Here is a 16,209-nt window from a genome sequence, read left to right as displayed (position 1 = left end):
GAACACCTCTTGACTAAACTTGTCAGTTCCTGAGGTCAGAGGACGTGCATTTCACATACTGTGAACAGCAGCTAACACAGTGCTTGGTGTGTGGTGGACACTCAATAAATACACAGTACTGTGGGCGCAAAAGTGTAGGGTGGGTTAACTGTAGAGTTAAGAAGCAGCCAACAGTGATGTTACTCTCTGAAAAAGTTTGGATTATGAAAAAGTTGGAAAAGGAAAGGAAAGGGATCTTAGCAGGAAAATTTGGGGAGAGACTATGCTGATTCACTCTGGTTAAAAACCCAATAAAAAGGTTGCCAGGTGTGGTGGCACACGCCTTTAACCCTAGACCTTGGGAGCAGAGTTCAAGATCAGCCTGGTCTACATAATGAGTTCCAGGACAACCAGGGTTACACAGAGAAACCCTGTCTCAAAAACAAAGAACAAAACAACAAAGCCCAGATACAAGGTAATAAATTTATGAATCATTGGTCATGGTAGTACATATCTTTAATCTCAGAACTCAGGGGTCAGAAGCAGGCAGATCTCTGAGTTTGAGGCCAGTCTGGTCCAAATATCATGTTCCAAATACCATTGAAATTGCCAGTATAAAGAAAGTTACTCAGTCACATTATTGCCCTGATTTTTTCACACAGAATATTCCATTTACTGTGTAAGTGCTGGTCATCTGGACATGTTCTCAATAATATATTGTTAGCAGGGTGGTTTCAATGGGGCAGAATTTGCTGCCAATAAAACTTGAGTTTAATTTGTTACCTATTTCCAGTGGCAACCAATGATCAGGTGCTTTTATATCACAGGTTTCGATTCGCCCATTCTTTACATCGATGGACACTTGAATTTCCAAATGTGCCTGTTCATATGGTACATGAAATGTGGTGTTCACACTAAACTTAGGAGTCCGGCCATATATCCACTCCCAGTTTTGCAGTTCTTTGACTTGGCTGTTTATTCCAGGAAACTGTGTCTCATCTGCTGGGTTGATCAGGTTAATGTGATTATCAATTTGATGATGAGCAGCATACTCTGCAGCAATAGCATTCATCAGAACTTCACAGGTCAGCGTGGGGTCTTTTTCCAGAAGGTTTTGACGACGGAAGGGATGCTGGGAGTGGCGTTGCTCTTTATGCCTTGGTATGGGCTCTTCAGCAGAGAGGATAAAGCTGTCCTGTCGGTACTGCATAACAAGGTGCAGTGGTGATAGGCGGCGATCCGGCCAATCTTCGATGCGGTTCCTGAGATTTTAAACTGCCCGTCGAGTAACAGGTCAAGCTTTTTGGTAGGCTGCACATCCAGCTGAGGTTGGACAGTATTCAGAGCTCTCACGATTAATTTCAAGTTTTCCATTCTGTCGTACTTGGTCTTGGTGGTAAAGAAGGTCAGGTTGATGTTCCCCATATCGTGGTAAACTGTTCCTCCTCCGCTCCTCCTCCGAGCCAGCTTTACACCTTCCCGTCTCATCTGGTGGAGATTGCACTCCTGCCATGGGTTCTGGTGCCTCCCAATGACAACACAGGGAGAATTCCTCCAAAGGAAGAGAACTGGCTTGCCTTCTAGATGGACGTGGTCATGGATCCAGTCTTCTATAGCCAGGTTTTGATACACGTCATTGGAGATACTGTAAAATGAGCCCATGTGTGGCTGGGTTTCTAAAGCCTGCTGTTGGGACCTTGTGGTGACATAGAACCGGAAGCAGTTCTTCATGGAAAACGGGATTAGCATGCTTTTAGAAACAAGGCAAAAGAAGAGAAGTTAATTCAATGAAAAAAAAAATCTAGTCTTTAGATATTTGTTAATTATTCAAAACACATCACAGGGTCCAGACCAGTTGCTTTTTCTCTCCCTTTTCAGCTTTCCCCTTAGTCCTGAGCAGCTCCATCATAGAGTGCTCAAAGGAAATCAATGAGGATAAATGTCAACTAAAATGAAATAAGTGGACAGTTTTCATATAGTAAGTATGAAATAAATGCATTAAGTAATGTACAGCAAAGTCAAATTATTTTTGAATTCATAATACATTTTCATTGAGAAAAATAATAGATTAGCAAAAAGAAGAAAGTGAAAGAATCCTGAATCCTATTATCAGGAGATAATCAACATTTTGGTATAAACAACCGGTTTTACTTCTGTTCTTGTGTATATCCTTCACACATACAAGTTTTCCCCTAAAAGTGTATGGTACTGTTACTTCGAGCAACTTCCCCGACCCTGAGATGGGACATCCCTGTGTTGCCCATCTTACCTTGAACCCCTGGGTTCAAATAGTCCTGTGCCCTAGCTTCAACTTGAGCATGGATACCACTCCCGGCTTTCACTTACCATTAAGTTTATTTTTCTATCAGTTTTTTTTTTTTTTTTTTTTTTTTTTTTTTTTGTGTGTGTGTGTGTGTGTGTGTGTGTGTGTGTGTGTGTGTACATACACATTAGTGCACGCTCAGGTCAGAGGTCAATGTTAGTCTTCTTCTATCATTCTCTACTATATTCTCTGAGACAGGGCACTGAGCCTGGAGCCCAGTGACTGTCTAGGCTCACTGGCCAGATACCCTCTTCTATGGTGATCCAAGGGAGAAATAGTGAAGAATAGGTGTCATGATGTGCTGGAGACTAATAAACTAGAACGTGTTCACGGAAGTTGGGATTTGAAAAGACCTTGTGACATCCTTTCCTAAGGTTAAGATTGCTACTCTTGTGAATGGATAGAGGTTAAGGTAGAAGAGTTGCTTTTAAATTTTAAGCTTTGCAACTTACTAATAGTTTTAGGTAAAAAGTTTAATCTCATCTGATTCAATTGCCTTCAATTGAATTCAATTCGAGAGCACATAGGATGAATGAGTTAAATGTATAAACCATTCATACCAGACTAATATGAGATGGACTTAAACAATTATGATTATAGGGTCTTCTCTTCCGATCTGTTTTCTCATTTAACACATATTCTTTCAAGTGTGCAGGATTCCTAAAAGATGTGTCAAACTGGAATTTACCTTAATAAATTAACTATAGTCTGAGATTAACCAGGGGAAAACTGAGATCTTGATAAGGATTCTAGAACTGATCTAATTCATGAGTTAGTCCAATGCATGGGTTGCATATTTGTTTAATTAATGAATTTTAATCATATTTTAAAAGAACTCCATTTACCCAGGCATAAATACACAGTGTGAATTAACTACAACAAAGGTATCAATTTGTCAAATTCTGAGATTCATCAATGAACCACATAAAGGTGAAAAGAGTTAGAAGGAAAAGAAAGAGTAGGGCCAGATTAGGGAGGGCTGGAAATCTGTACGTGAGTCAAATTTAAGGGAGGATGGTTCATCTAGGCCTCATTAAAATGGTGACGTGTGAGTCAAGACTGAGGTGTTAGATGGAATGAGAAGTAAGTGCCACAAAGTATTTTAGATATCAGAACACATTATGCCCCCACCCCAGACAAGGGCTTCTTTGTGTAGCCCAGGCTGTCCTGGAACTAGTGCTGGAGACTCTGCTTCAGGGTTGAAGGCACGCCCACACCCTCTGAGACCAATGTGTTTCTCTTTTACTCTGTTCTCCTGTAGCTGACTCCTGACTAAGTGAAATACTCCATCCTTTGAAAGCCTGGTAGAATTTTGCTTCTACAAAGTTATTTTGCACCTCTCTACACTCACGTTTTTTTTAGTTAAAAATTTTTCATGTATTTTGATCATGTTCCTTTCCCTCCCCTCTTTGCCAGACCTTGCCACCTCCCTACCCACACGACTTTGTTTTCTTTAAAAAAACAAGTAAAATCTGCCGGGCGGTGGCGCACGCCTTTAATCCCAGCACTCGGGAGGCAGAGGCAGGCGGATCTCTGTGAGTTCGAGGCCAGCCTGGGCTACCAAGTGAGTTCCAGGAAAGGCGCAAAGCTACACAGAGAAACCCTGTCTCGAAAAATCAAAAAAAAAAAAAAAAAAGTAAAATCACAAAAACTAAAATAAAAATAAGCAAAAGACCAATAAGACAGAAAAATTTCCCCTCCCCAAGAAACAAAAAGCCCACACAAAAAGCCTATGGAGTTAGTTTTGTGTTGGACAGCTACCCCTGGGCATGGTGCCTGCGCTGGAGTGTGGTTGATACAATCATCTACACTCGTATTTTAAAAGTTTAGCTATGCAAGGGATTGAACCCAGGAACTTGCTCAATCTAGGTTTGAGCTGTACCTCTGAGCAACCCCCAGGTCTCCGTTTTCATCTTCATTATTAGTGTTTTAATATATATATTCTCAGAAGGCAGTTCCACGTTACGGGAGACACTTTGCATGGCCAGACATGCTTCTCCACGAATAGAGAGCAACGTAAAACCAAACCACAGGCCCACCTTCCTCACAAGGCCTTGCCAAAACTTTGCTAGCTCCCTGACAATGTGATCCAAGCCCGGAATCTCATTGCGGACTTAAGCAAGTTGTACCCTTCGTGAGAAGGCACGCGATGTCAATTCTTGCTTAGTTTATCCAACACCCTAATAGAATCAACTGTTCATAATAGTGAAATTACGACGTCCGGAGCACCGGGGGTAACCTGCAGAGCTTTCAGTACTGGTCCGAGGGGCCCAAGTGACGGACACGTGGTACACGCAGTGCCCGCTACCGCTCAGCGAGGGCTGCGACAGCCAGCAAATAAATCTGCTATATCTGCTTCCGGCTTCACCCACCTGCCTCTTCCGGTCTCGCCCGGCGCTTTTGTTCTGCAAACTAAAGCTCAATCAGCACACTCGGACCTGGAGCACACAGCGCGTGACCCAGTTCCCCTCCAGCCACTCCCATGGAGGTTTGCCTTAGCGAGGGACAGCTCCCAGGAGGACACGCCCACAGAGTCCCGCCCCCCCCCTGGCCCGCCCCCTGGACGTAGCCCCTCCCAGGTCTTAGAAAGGGCGTGGCCAAGCCTGAAGGAGGAGCTCCTGTGTCTTTCCTGTCCCTGCTAGGTTTTTAAGGGTGTCTTACGAATCCAAACCTAGATTCGCGGAAAGAACGCAAGCCAAGTAACTTTAAAGTAACTACCAAAAGATGTAAAGCCCTAGTACAGATGGGGTTCCTCAAATGACAGTGAGATGAAGGCTGTCAAGAGCGAAGGGAAGAGAGGAGCATTTCTTGGAGCGAATTTTGAGGTAGTCTCAGAAATCCAGAGCAGGCAGGTCACATACCAGGCATGACTGCCAGCAATTACTCTGCTAACATGTAGTAGCATTGCCCTGGCCTTTACATTATCTCTTCATAGTGAATGTGAAGAAACTCAAGGTCAGTGTTGAAAGGCAAACTGAATTCGAAGGGATAATTGTTAGCTGCAATACAGGCCAAATAATAACCTGGCCTGAGCAGATCAGGGGTAATGGTGTTTACATATGGGGTATGAGGTGCTACATATTGCTGTGGGCTAGAAAACCCCTGCTGAAAAGAAACAGAACCTCTGCGGATCAAGTACATGGGAAATTCCCCAGCAGCAAGGCAGCACCGCAATATTTTCTGCTAGCTATTGCAAGGTAGCACGCTGTCTCGGATATGAGTGACTTACTAATAACAAGGGCAAACTGGCGAGTCCTCTGCTGGTTTCTTTTAGTAAGAGCTGTCTAAACTGTGCAATTCAAAGTGGGCGAGTCCTCTGCTGGTTTCTTTTAGTAAGAGCTGTCTAAACTGTGCAATTCAAAGTAGTCTCTATTCACATCAGGCATGTGCTGATTAGCTAGTGCGGCAGTTTGATTCAAAGCAGTTGGAAGCAGCATTTCAACCACAGTTTGTTTGTTTGGTTTTGTTTGTTGGTGTTTTTCCACAAGGCTTCTCTAGTAGCTCTGGCTGTCCTGGAACTCCCTCTGTAGACCAGGCTGGCCTTGAACTCAGAGATCTACCCCTCTGCCTCCTGAGTGCTAGGATTAAAGGCTTGTCCCACCACGTCTGGCTTTCATCCAAGTTCTTGTGGCCACAAGAAGAGGAACAAAAAAGCCAGACTAGAGTTAAGGAGCAGGATAATGTGGACCCTTTGAATTTCCAAAGACACTCAAACATGCCTCATAGTCCCCTGGTGACAGAATTTACCCTTCTGCTTTTTATTCTGTCTGCTCTTCTTAAAACTTCTTTTGTGGGTGACATAGGGTCTCATCCTGTAAGCCAGGCTTGCCTGGAACTAAGTACATAGACCAGGATGGCCTCACAGAGATTTCCTGCCTCTGCCTCCCAAGGGCTGGATTAAAGGCATTAGCCATGGTGCTCAGTCCAGATTCTTTCATTTAAGTTGTATTTACTATATTAACTCTGAAGTTACACACAGTATACAGCAAATCAACCAATCTATCTGTATGCATATATGTAGGTTACAGAATGACTGCAAATGGTTAAAGAAATAAGGAATTTTAAGTAATTTCAAAGAGGCCTGAGAGGCTAAAGCTGGGAAACAGATGGAAATGCAAAGGAGCCTATATGGCTGTCAGATACCGAATCAACAGACAGTTTTGGAAAGGGGTGTGGCTGCCGCTATAGAGTCAGGGTCAGAGCTGAGCTGTACAGTTGAGTCTAGCCACAGTGGTGAAAGGGCAGGAACTGGTCCATAAGAACAAATGGGTGGACAGACAGACAACAGGTCCAGACAAGCAGACTGGCAGGCAGATGGCAATTTGAGTAGCCTATGTCAACAGCTGGGACAAAGCAGAGCTGAAGCCCCTGGGAAAGCTGGGAGTTGTCAGATTACAGGTTAGTGGGGCCCTCACAATCACAGTTATAGGTCTCTGCCGCCTCATGAGGTCCAAGGGAGAGAGCTGATCTATTTTGTATGTGTGTATGCTATGGAGGTCAGAGGAAAACATGCTCTCTTCTTCCACCAAATGGTTCTGGGGAATCAAACTCAAGTTGTCAGGCTTGTGGCATGTGCCTTACCTGCTGAGCCAATCTGACAGTCCTGATATGATTTTAATACAGCCAAATGCTCCTGTAGTACCAATTCACCTTGATAAACTTATGGAGTGGCTCCCTGTCTATGCCCAAGAATAAGTCATGTATTAGTCTGTGCTTCGTGAGGGTGCGAGGCAGATGGTGATAATTATATGTTCACCCAAGTGCACAGCCATCCTCCATCTTCAAAATGGAGTCAAAGTTGCTTGCCAAATCTCTCAGGACAAATCAGTCTTGAGAAAAAAACAAGAAACACAGTTTTACATAACATGGTGTAATGCAGGGCATAAGAGCATCTAAATTAAAAAAAAAATAGCTCCATTTATAGTTCCATACTTTGAAAGCTTGATCTATCCAGAATCTACAGTCCTGAGTTCCCTCATTCCTCCACGAAACCTCACTGCATCTGCCCCCACCTCTCTTCCTTGGTCACATCTCACTCCATCCCATAACTATATCCTGCTACACCTTACCTGGATTACCACTGCCATCATCCATTTGGATAACCACTTAACTCTAAGTTACGTTGCCTTCAGAGAGGTCTTCCTAGTTGCTACAATCAAGTTATGTTATAGCTGTTGTTGTGGCTTTCTGAATGCTTTGCTTTTTTCATGGCAAAACACACTTTGTACTGAATATAATTGCTGTATAACATGTCTTCTCTGGCATCACTATGCAGTAGCTACTTTGCTCTATCTCCAGCACCAAGAATGATCTTAGATAAGATGAATTCATTATTGTTGCTTTGACAAAATATCTGACGAAAGCAACGTAATGCAAAAGGAACTGTTTGTTGGGGTTTATAGTTTGAGGGCACAAGCACAGCAGAGTACGAGGCAGCTGGTAATGTTGCATTAGCAGTCAGAAGCTGAAAACAATGAGTGCTAGTGCTTCTCTTACAGTCTTTTCATTCAGTCTAGGATCCCAGCACATGGATGATGCCACATTCAGAATGGATCTTCCCACCTCAAGTCAATTAACCCTCTCTAGAAGCTTCCTTATAGACATACTCAGAATTTGTCTCCTTGGTGAGCCTAGATCCTGCCCAGTGACCTATTTCTGCAATTTTTTTCTTTCTTAAAGAATTATATTCTGGGGGCTGGAGAGATGGATTAGCAGTTAAGAGCAACTCTTCCAAAGGAACCAAGTTCAATTTCCAGCACTCACGTGGAAGTTCACAACTGTAACTCTACTCTGAGAGGATCTGATGCACTCTTCTGGCACATAGGCCAAAGGTATAAATACAGGCAAAACAGAATCCACACACATAATAAAATTAAAAATAAAGAAAAAAAAGAGAATTATGCTTTGTGAAGAATAAAAAAAGTATGTTCCATTTAACTATGTTTTTAACATTAAGCTCGATTCTTTTTTTTTTTTTTTTGAGTCAGGGTTTCTCTGTGTAGCTTTGCGCCTTTCCTGAACTCACTTGATAGTCCAGGCTGGCCTGGAACTCACAGAGATCCCCTGCCTCTGCCTCCCGAGTGCTGGGATTAAAGGCGTCAATTCATTTCTTTAAAATTGGCCTGCCTCAAAAATACTGTTCTCCTCCCAGCCCAAGATGCCTTCTATCTTTTAATAATATTAAAGAGATAATGCAATTAAACAATAGATAGTTTATTAAATATTAGCATACAAGAACATGTTCAACCATGGGGTAGAACTCAAGTTAGCAGCAGTTGCATGTTTACCATGGGTTCAACACGAAACGCACTGCTACACTTACAATCTTGTCAGGACTCCACACACGAGTGTCCCCTTAAACTGTACTCTGGTCTAATACTTCTGCCGCCTACCCGACAGCGTCCCATCCCGCCAATCCAAAGCTGACCGTTCCTTTTCGCCGCAGTCTGTCCATGGTCCATCGCATTCCTACACTAAGCCAATACAACTCAGACCGCATCTGACTCCCCGACAACGATCTATACCCCATGCCCCCATCTCCTTGACCAACGACGTTGCTCCCCCCTCAATGAGCTATAGCGCGCCTACGTCCGCGCATGTCTGGCGGTGACTCCCCAAATCAGCACTAAGCTCTACTTATGCGCTGTAAACGTGAGCACAACCCTACAGCCAGCCCAGTCAAATTGATATGTCTGTACTCTCTGTCACAAAATCTCACACTAAAGCCCTGTTCGCTTGAAGACCTACAGACTCATTAGATGTGTAGAAGACCAGTTGCTGCCTACACAGAGCCTTCATCACTATGGACTGATGTTCATGGTCCAGTAAGGTAGTCTGCAGTCTACCAAAGGAGAAATGTAAACACCAACCCAGCTACAAACTCTTTCATGTGTAGTGGTTACCTGACTGCAAGATACACAGGTGGAATAGTTCACAATGCTTGTGGGAGTATCTAATGAAGATCTGATCTGATTTAAGGCCCACTATATTAGATGAAATCCATACCTGACATTCTTTGGGTGGCTAAGAACCCGAGACTAGATAGGTCAGAGACCTAGGGAAAAAACAAATGCTACCATTATGCTATAGGGAATGTAGCAATAAAATGACATCTATGGACATTCTGTTATATTCATAGATCAGTGCCTTGCTCAGTCATAGATAGGAACAAGTACTGAGACCCACAACTCGATAATATGCAGGGAGTGCATTTTAACACTCAGCCCTAAATGGGATGTCTCCATCAAAGCCTCCCCTCAGGCTCAGGGGTCCTTTGCAAGAGGAAACAGAAAGAGTGTAAGAGCCATTGGGGTGGAGGACATTCAAGAAAACAAGGCCTTGTAAACACAGCACAAACTGAAACATATATGAATTCTCAGAAATTGTGGCAGGTTGCACAGGACCTGCAGGAGTCTGCACTAGATGGGGTCCTACAGTTTAGAAGAGAAATAAACACATATCCCCATCCGTAATCTAGAAGCGAGCTACAACTGCCTAACCACTTTTAAAGATAAAGTTAGTTTTCTCCAGTAGACCCTCACTGGGAAAACATAGCACATTTGAACTCTTACGGGTAGGCTGCATGCCAGCAGGAGGATGGCTCACAGAAAATGAACTCAGTGTCATCAAGACGGATGTTGTCTCATGATGTTGTGTCAGGGTATTTTCCTTTTCTTTTCATCCTTCCTTTCCCTCCTCCCTCCCTTCCCTCCCTTCCTTCCTTCCTTCCTTCCTTCCTTCTTTTCTTCCCCCATCTCTCCCTTCCTCCCTCCCTCTCTCTTCCTTTCTTCCTTCCTCTCTCTCTCTCTCTCCCTTTCCCTCCCTCTCTCCTCCCTCCCTCCCTCTCTCTTTCTTTTTCTTCTTTTTTCTCCTTCTTTTGCCTTATAGTTATATTATAGCCTCTGGTTTTGGCTTTCATGGGATTCCTCTGTGCGCAAACAACACAGAGGGTTTGTTGCATGGGTCTCTGCATTTGTATGGGTTTCTCATGCTTTTTCTTTGGTTCTTTCTCTTCTGCTTGTCTGTTTCATCCTATTCTGACTTGTTTGTTTTTTGCTTTATTATATTTTCAATTTTTTTTAATTTTGTTTCATTATTATTCCTTAGATGCCTGTTTGTTTTCTAAGGAAAAACAGAAAGCAGATGGATCCAGATGGGAAGGGAGGTGGGGAGGAGAAGTTGGGAGAGGAAAAACCATAATCAGAAAATATTGTATTAAAAAATCTATTATCGATAAAAGAAAAAAAATGAAAACACAACCTTAATGCTAATAATCCCAACTTTGAAATAAAACTGGAGTAAATTATTCATTAAGACTCTTTAAGAATCCCTTTAATTTTCCTAAGAATAATGCTCCAAATCCACAATGAATATACTGCCAGTACTACAAATATTATATGCATATATTTACATTTATAAATGTTCAGTAAATTCATAATTCACAAAAATATAAAACATATTTCTAAAGTATTTAAATACAAACAATATATACACTCGAGGATAATGATACTGAAGTCAAAATATGGCAATAACATTTTAAAGCCCAATCTTAGATTTAGCTTTCCTTACTACTAACTGGTGCCAGAATGAAAAATACTTGTTACCTGTTCAGTTTCAGTTTGCAGTAAATGACAGTAAACATGTCATAACAGTAGGCTCTGTAATAAGGTATGGTTTGACTAGGCTTTTCTCCTCCAAAGTCCTGTGGAACTTGAGCATCAATGCAGCAATGTGACCTGGGGACTAGTGTGAAGTTTGGGCCAGTGAATCAGGAATGGATTATTATAGTATACTGTAAAGTGTGGGCGCTGTCATGTCAGAGCTATCCTTTTTGTGTCTTAATTCCTTCTGTGTTCTCCTGACATTTTCCTTTCTGTCTTGAAGAAGCCTAAGTTCTACCCTGGCAGATGGATGCCTTTCTGCCTTCAGAACCATCATTAACCTAGTTTTTACAAACAAGGTCACCCAGTCTCAAGTATCCTGCCCTACAAACAGGAGGTAGATAAACACAAGTGTGAAGTTTTCTTTATGTTGAAGCCAGCACAGGTTTGAAGTTATTATTGGACTAAGTTGTCCCATTAAAAACTCAGCCATCAGCTATCTTGTCTCAGCACAAAGACTGATTTGGTAGAGCAAGGATTATCAGTCTTGTGGATAAATGTACATAATGTCCACACAGACACATAGATTTTCAAGTCCCTGTCTTGTTCTAGTGAGTGATAAAGACATCTAACATGGGCCAAGAAGGCTAATGCTAGACACGTGGTGGGGGGAGCTGTGAGTCAGTACAAAATGGCTGACACTGGATGTCTGGAGAACTATTTAATTAACAGTGATGTAATCTGTTAATTAACTCTTCCTGGCAGAATGTCACTTTTGTGTGAATTTCATATGAATACGACCTTGAGGTGAGAAGCCTTCTCTTTTGCCATCACCAATTTGCCTGTCTATAGGCTTACTTGGCTCTTTCCACGTGGCCTGTGCTCCAGTCCGAATATATGCCTATTCCTGCCTGTGTGCGATCTGGGTGCTGAGTGCCTGCTGGTGTCTAGCAGCCCCTAGATAGCAGCCCCGTGTGGCAGCCTTTGCTTAAATTGAAGAAAGGATCTGTGATTCCTGCTCCATGCTCCTCCACCTTCCCCGTGACCTTCCCCCCTTCCAGGCACTGGAGCACAGACCTCACCCACTTCTCACTGTTTTTTACCTTTTATCATCCTTTTCTATAAAATATTAATAATGAAGCAAATTCAAAATTAACAAATAGTCTTATGCCCAAAGATGTACTGTAGATGCACCAAACTAGAAGTGATCTGGATGCTTCATTTAGCATTTGTGTTGAATAAGTTGGCATATACTTTAATGAAAATAAGACTTTGGAATATCTAATAAAATGACTGATAGGCTTCATTTGACAACACTTCTATTTCAATTTATATAAAACATAGTAACACGCGATCACTTTCCATGCAGACTTTTTTTCAACTAAATAGAAAGATGCAGAACAAGTAGTGGAAACTTATGAACTAAATTTTATTGCATCACTCACGTCAGTCTCTCAATCAGTAGGTCTGTACTTATTTTATTTTTCAAATTATTTATGTTTTAATGCTGTATTTTTTTACTTTACTTTTTTTCTATGTTAAAAATGTTTTAAGAGAATGATCACAACTAAATTCACTTTAGTCACTCTTGGAACATCACATAATGTGCTACTTTCCTTGTTTCCTGTCTTCCTTCTCCCGGGCACACTTTCCCTACACAGCTAGCTGCAAGTTTTGCTTTTTGTGACCCAGAATCTTGAGAGGAAGAAATGATGTGTGAAGTACTAGAGTGACATTGGTTTCTTTCTAACTAGCTAATGCAAATGCCAGCAGAACCCAGAGCTCAGCCAACTCCAGTCTTGTCCTCATCCACATTAAATCAAGCTACCTCTCACTAATCACACACTGTCTTGAAGATCCTTCTCCACTGGATAACTCACTGTTTTCCCTAGATAAGCATTTTCCTATTCAAAGTCCGCAGTTTGTGTGGTACAGCCCAGCCTGAACAGAACTCCAGTTGGATGCATGCCATTCTGTGGTCAGAATCCGAAACGCTTCTGCTGAAACAAAATTTTAATTAGTATCCTGTAAACACTTTGTCAATACATGCTTTTGAAGCAGCATTGGCCCACAGAAGTGTATCTTGTGTTAAAAATAGCACTGATAAGGACAATAATACCTGATTTCATAACTGAGGGCGAGAGAAGGAACACATGAAACGTGTGTGAAGTCCATTGTCACAGTTGAAAGGAATATAAGGTGCAATTGTTTAGTAGGATCAGAGTAGACATGTGCTGGAGCTGAGGTTTCCAAAAGCGTCACTCACTGTGACCTTGTCTGAGAAGCACCAACTGTCTTCCCCTCTCCTTCTTGCTTTCCTTCATTGTTACCTCTTTGCAATAACATTCCCATTCCTCCATCACCTCCTGCTGCATTTGTTCAATCTGTGTTGAAATTGGCAATAGCATATGCCTTAAAAAAGTTTAAAGTGCCGGCTGTGCTGCGGTGACGCACATCTTTAATCCCAGCACTCGGGGCAGAGGCAGGTGATCTCTGTGAGTTCGAGGCCAGCCTGGGCTACAGAGCGAGATCCAGGAAAGGTGTCAAAGAGTACAGAGAGAAACCTCTGTCTCGAAAAAACAAAACAAAACAAAAAGTGTAAGTGCTTTGAGATAGTTAACTTGACTATAAACATTCTTTGGGTAATTTATGTCATGATTTGTGTAGTTCTAGAGCAGTGGTTCTCAAGCTTTCTGATGTGCAATCCTTTAATACACTCCCTCATGCTGTGGTAACCCTCCCAGCAACCATAAAATTATTTTCATTGCTACTTTTATTCATCAATTTTGCTACTTTTACGAATTGTTAATGCAAATATCTGTGTTTTCCAGAGGTCTTAAAGGACCCCTGTGAAAGGATCATCTGACCCCAAGGAGTTGCAACCCACAGATTGAGAACCACTGCTCTAGAGTATACAAGTAGCCTATCTCTGACATAGAAGAAACTTTTACTAGCATTCACATTTATAAAGTAATAAGTTCAAGAAAGATGGAGCCACTCTGCTGTGACATTTGCATTGATAATAGTGTCTATAAAATCCACATTTTCTATTTATTTCAAAATAGTATTTTAATCCTAAATTCCACTTTTGCCTATCCCTTTTGGTAAGACAAAATTTCCACATGCATTGAAATGTTAAATTGGAGTGCAGTTCACTCTTATGAAGTCCTCCATGATTTCAGAAAAAGCCAGGCGGTAAGGGTTACAACTTGTATTAAAACGTCCTTGCCAGAAAGTACATGACATCTTCTGAGAAATTATGTGTAGAAGATATATAGCAACAACATGTTATTGATATACATATATCTGATTATGCACACACATATTACAAGTATATATATTTGACACATATCTAGTCAACTTTTAGTTAGAACAAAATATTTTTAATCATTCAAAAGTTAAGGACATTTTAATGTATGAATATAGAAACACCAGAAACAATGTTTATAGTTTTCAGAACATTAATCCTCCTACATTATAATATTTTTAGTACATCTACAAATTTAAATTTTTTTCTAGATATTTTCTATGAAGTTTTTCATAAACTCAAAGAAACTATGTTAATGTAGATTCAGCTCTCCTCTGAGAATCTGACCGCCAAGGTATAACTATGGAAACACTGATATCAAGGGCAATTAGTGAGCCATCAGTCTTTTCAGAGGCAGCTTTGGGAATGACGACTCTTGTACATTTAGACTCTCTCCTCCGTAAGACGATGTGAAGTGAATGAAATTATACAAAATAGTAAAGACAAAAAGGAGGAAGATGGCGAGAGTTCACTGCATAATTATTGGAATTTCTTCACTCCGGGATCTTTTTAGATATTTAAAAACATTAAGCTTGTAACTCACTAGTAAGGGATTAAAGGCGTGCACCACCACCGCCCGGCCCAACACAAATTTTTATCTTCAAGTAAACATATGTGTTGCTTCTCTGAGACCCAAGCAAAATGGTCATTGGGTGAATTTATTTCTCCCGTTCTGGCCCCCAGCTTACTAGATATTTCCATGGATAACTGACCCCTGAAAGTCTTCAGCTTTTATTCAAATGCAAAATAATTCTACGTTGGTATAAAAGGAAATTAGAAATAAAGATGAAAATCAAAGTTTTCTTCCCAAAAAAATTTCAAAGTATTGTATGAATTTAAACATGATTAAGTAAAATGTTGATTTTTAATTTTATCTGTAGGTATTGAACATTCATGTTTTAAACAAATTTCTTTGATATCCTTCACCATTTTAGGAGAATATCAACATGACAGAGGAAGCAGTTGTATAGTAATTTCACTCATAATTAAGAACTCATTTTGAAGTCATCTTCCTCCACTGCGGAAAGCCTAAGCCAACTTTTAAGACATAGTGACTTGGTCCAGCTTTCAGTGTGATGGAATGTTAGCAAAAGTCACTCTTCAGATAAGACTATGTATTCTGGGTCAGCTCAGGGAAAGCAGGTTATTGTGGTTCATGAGATACACAAGTTGTCAGAGTTTGTGGATTCAGGAAATGCAGACTTCCTAATGAGTAAATCTACATAGCTTAGTCAATGGTAGATTACATTTCCAACACCATTGAGGTGATTTCTAGGGCCATAAACTTGATACTACTTCATCCATAGACCATAGCTTCGTAGGGACCTTCCTGTTGTTTTCAAACTCTGTGTTACCTCAAAGAATTTTCCCTGTAGTGACATGTAATTGAATTGAAAATCTTTGAGTACTGCTTGACAATATAAAATATGCAAGATACACAGACAAGATGTGAGTGTTTCATCCGGTCAGGTCTAGAACTAGTCTTGATGTTTTCAATCTCTCAGGATATATTTTGGCTTAATTTTATCAACCCCATTATCTTGACACAATTATATTGTCATTTATACTTCAGACAGGTTCAAATTCTGTTTTCATTTCCACCAAATATGATATTTTTGCAATGTCCTCAATGTTAAAATATACATTGTTAACGTTCCTAAGTATTTCCAAATTTAAGGAAACCAGATGGAGATGGTCTGAAAGGGAAGCAGCTGGATCAAATTTGTGTCACTTGGCTGAAAATGTTCATTGGGATGAAAAGTGAGAATAATCCACTTATAGGCAATAATAATGCCTTAGAAAAATCACACAAGCAAGGAGCAGGTAGACATGGGTATCCAGAAAGCTTTAGGATAATATTTGATGTTCATAATACTTTCCACCTGCCATATCTGGGTAGAAATTTCTGTTTTTTTTTCTCTGCAACAACATATTAATTCTTTGTGATTATTAATTTTATGCCTCAGTTGACTGGGTCACAGGATAGCTAGGTATCTCAT

General features: G+C 41.0%; 1 protein-coding gene and 1 pseudogene across 5 annotated transcripts in view; both read right to left on the bottom strand.

Moving 5' to 3' along the window:
- Marchf1 (membrane associated ring-CH-type finger 1) overlaps positions 1-16,209 on the bottom strand; it is a 540,293-nt gene that overhangs the window by 259,007 nt on the left and 265,077 nt on the right. The window lies entirely within an intron of this gene.
- On the bottom strand, positions 443-1,812 carry LOC114682451 (annotated as a pseudogene).

The sequence above is a fragment of the Peromyscus leucopus genome, chromosome 17 (genome assembly GCF_004664715.2).
Source record: "Peromyscus leucopus breed LL Stock chromosome 17, UCI_PerLeu_2.1, whole genome shotgun sequence".
Classification (NCBI taxonomy): Eukaryota; Metazoa; Chordata; class Mammalia; order Rodentia; family Cricetidae; genus Peromyscus; species Peromyscus leucopus.
This window is presented reverse-complemented; position numbering and strand designations above follow the sequence as displayed.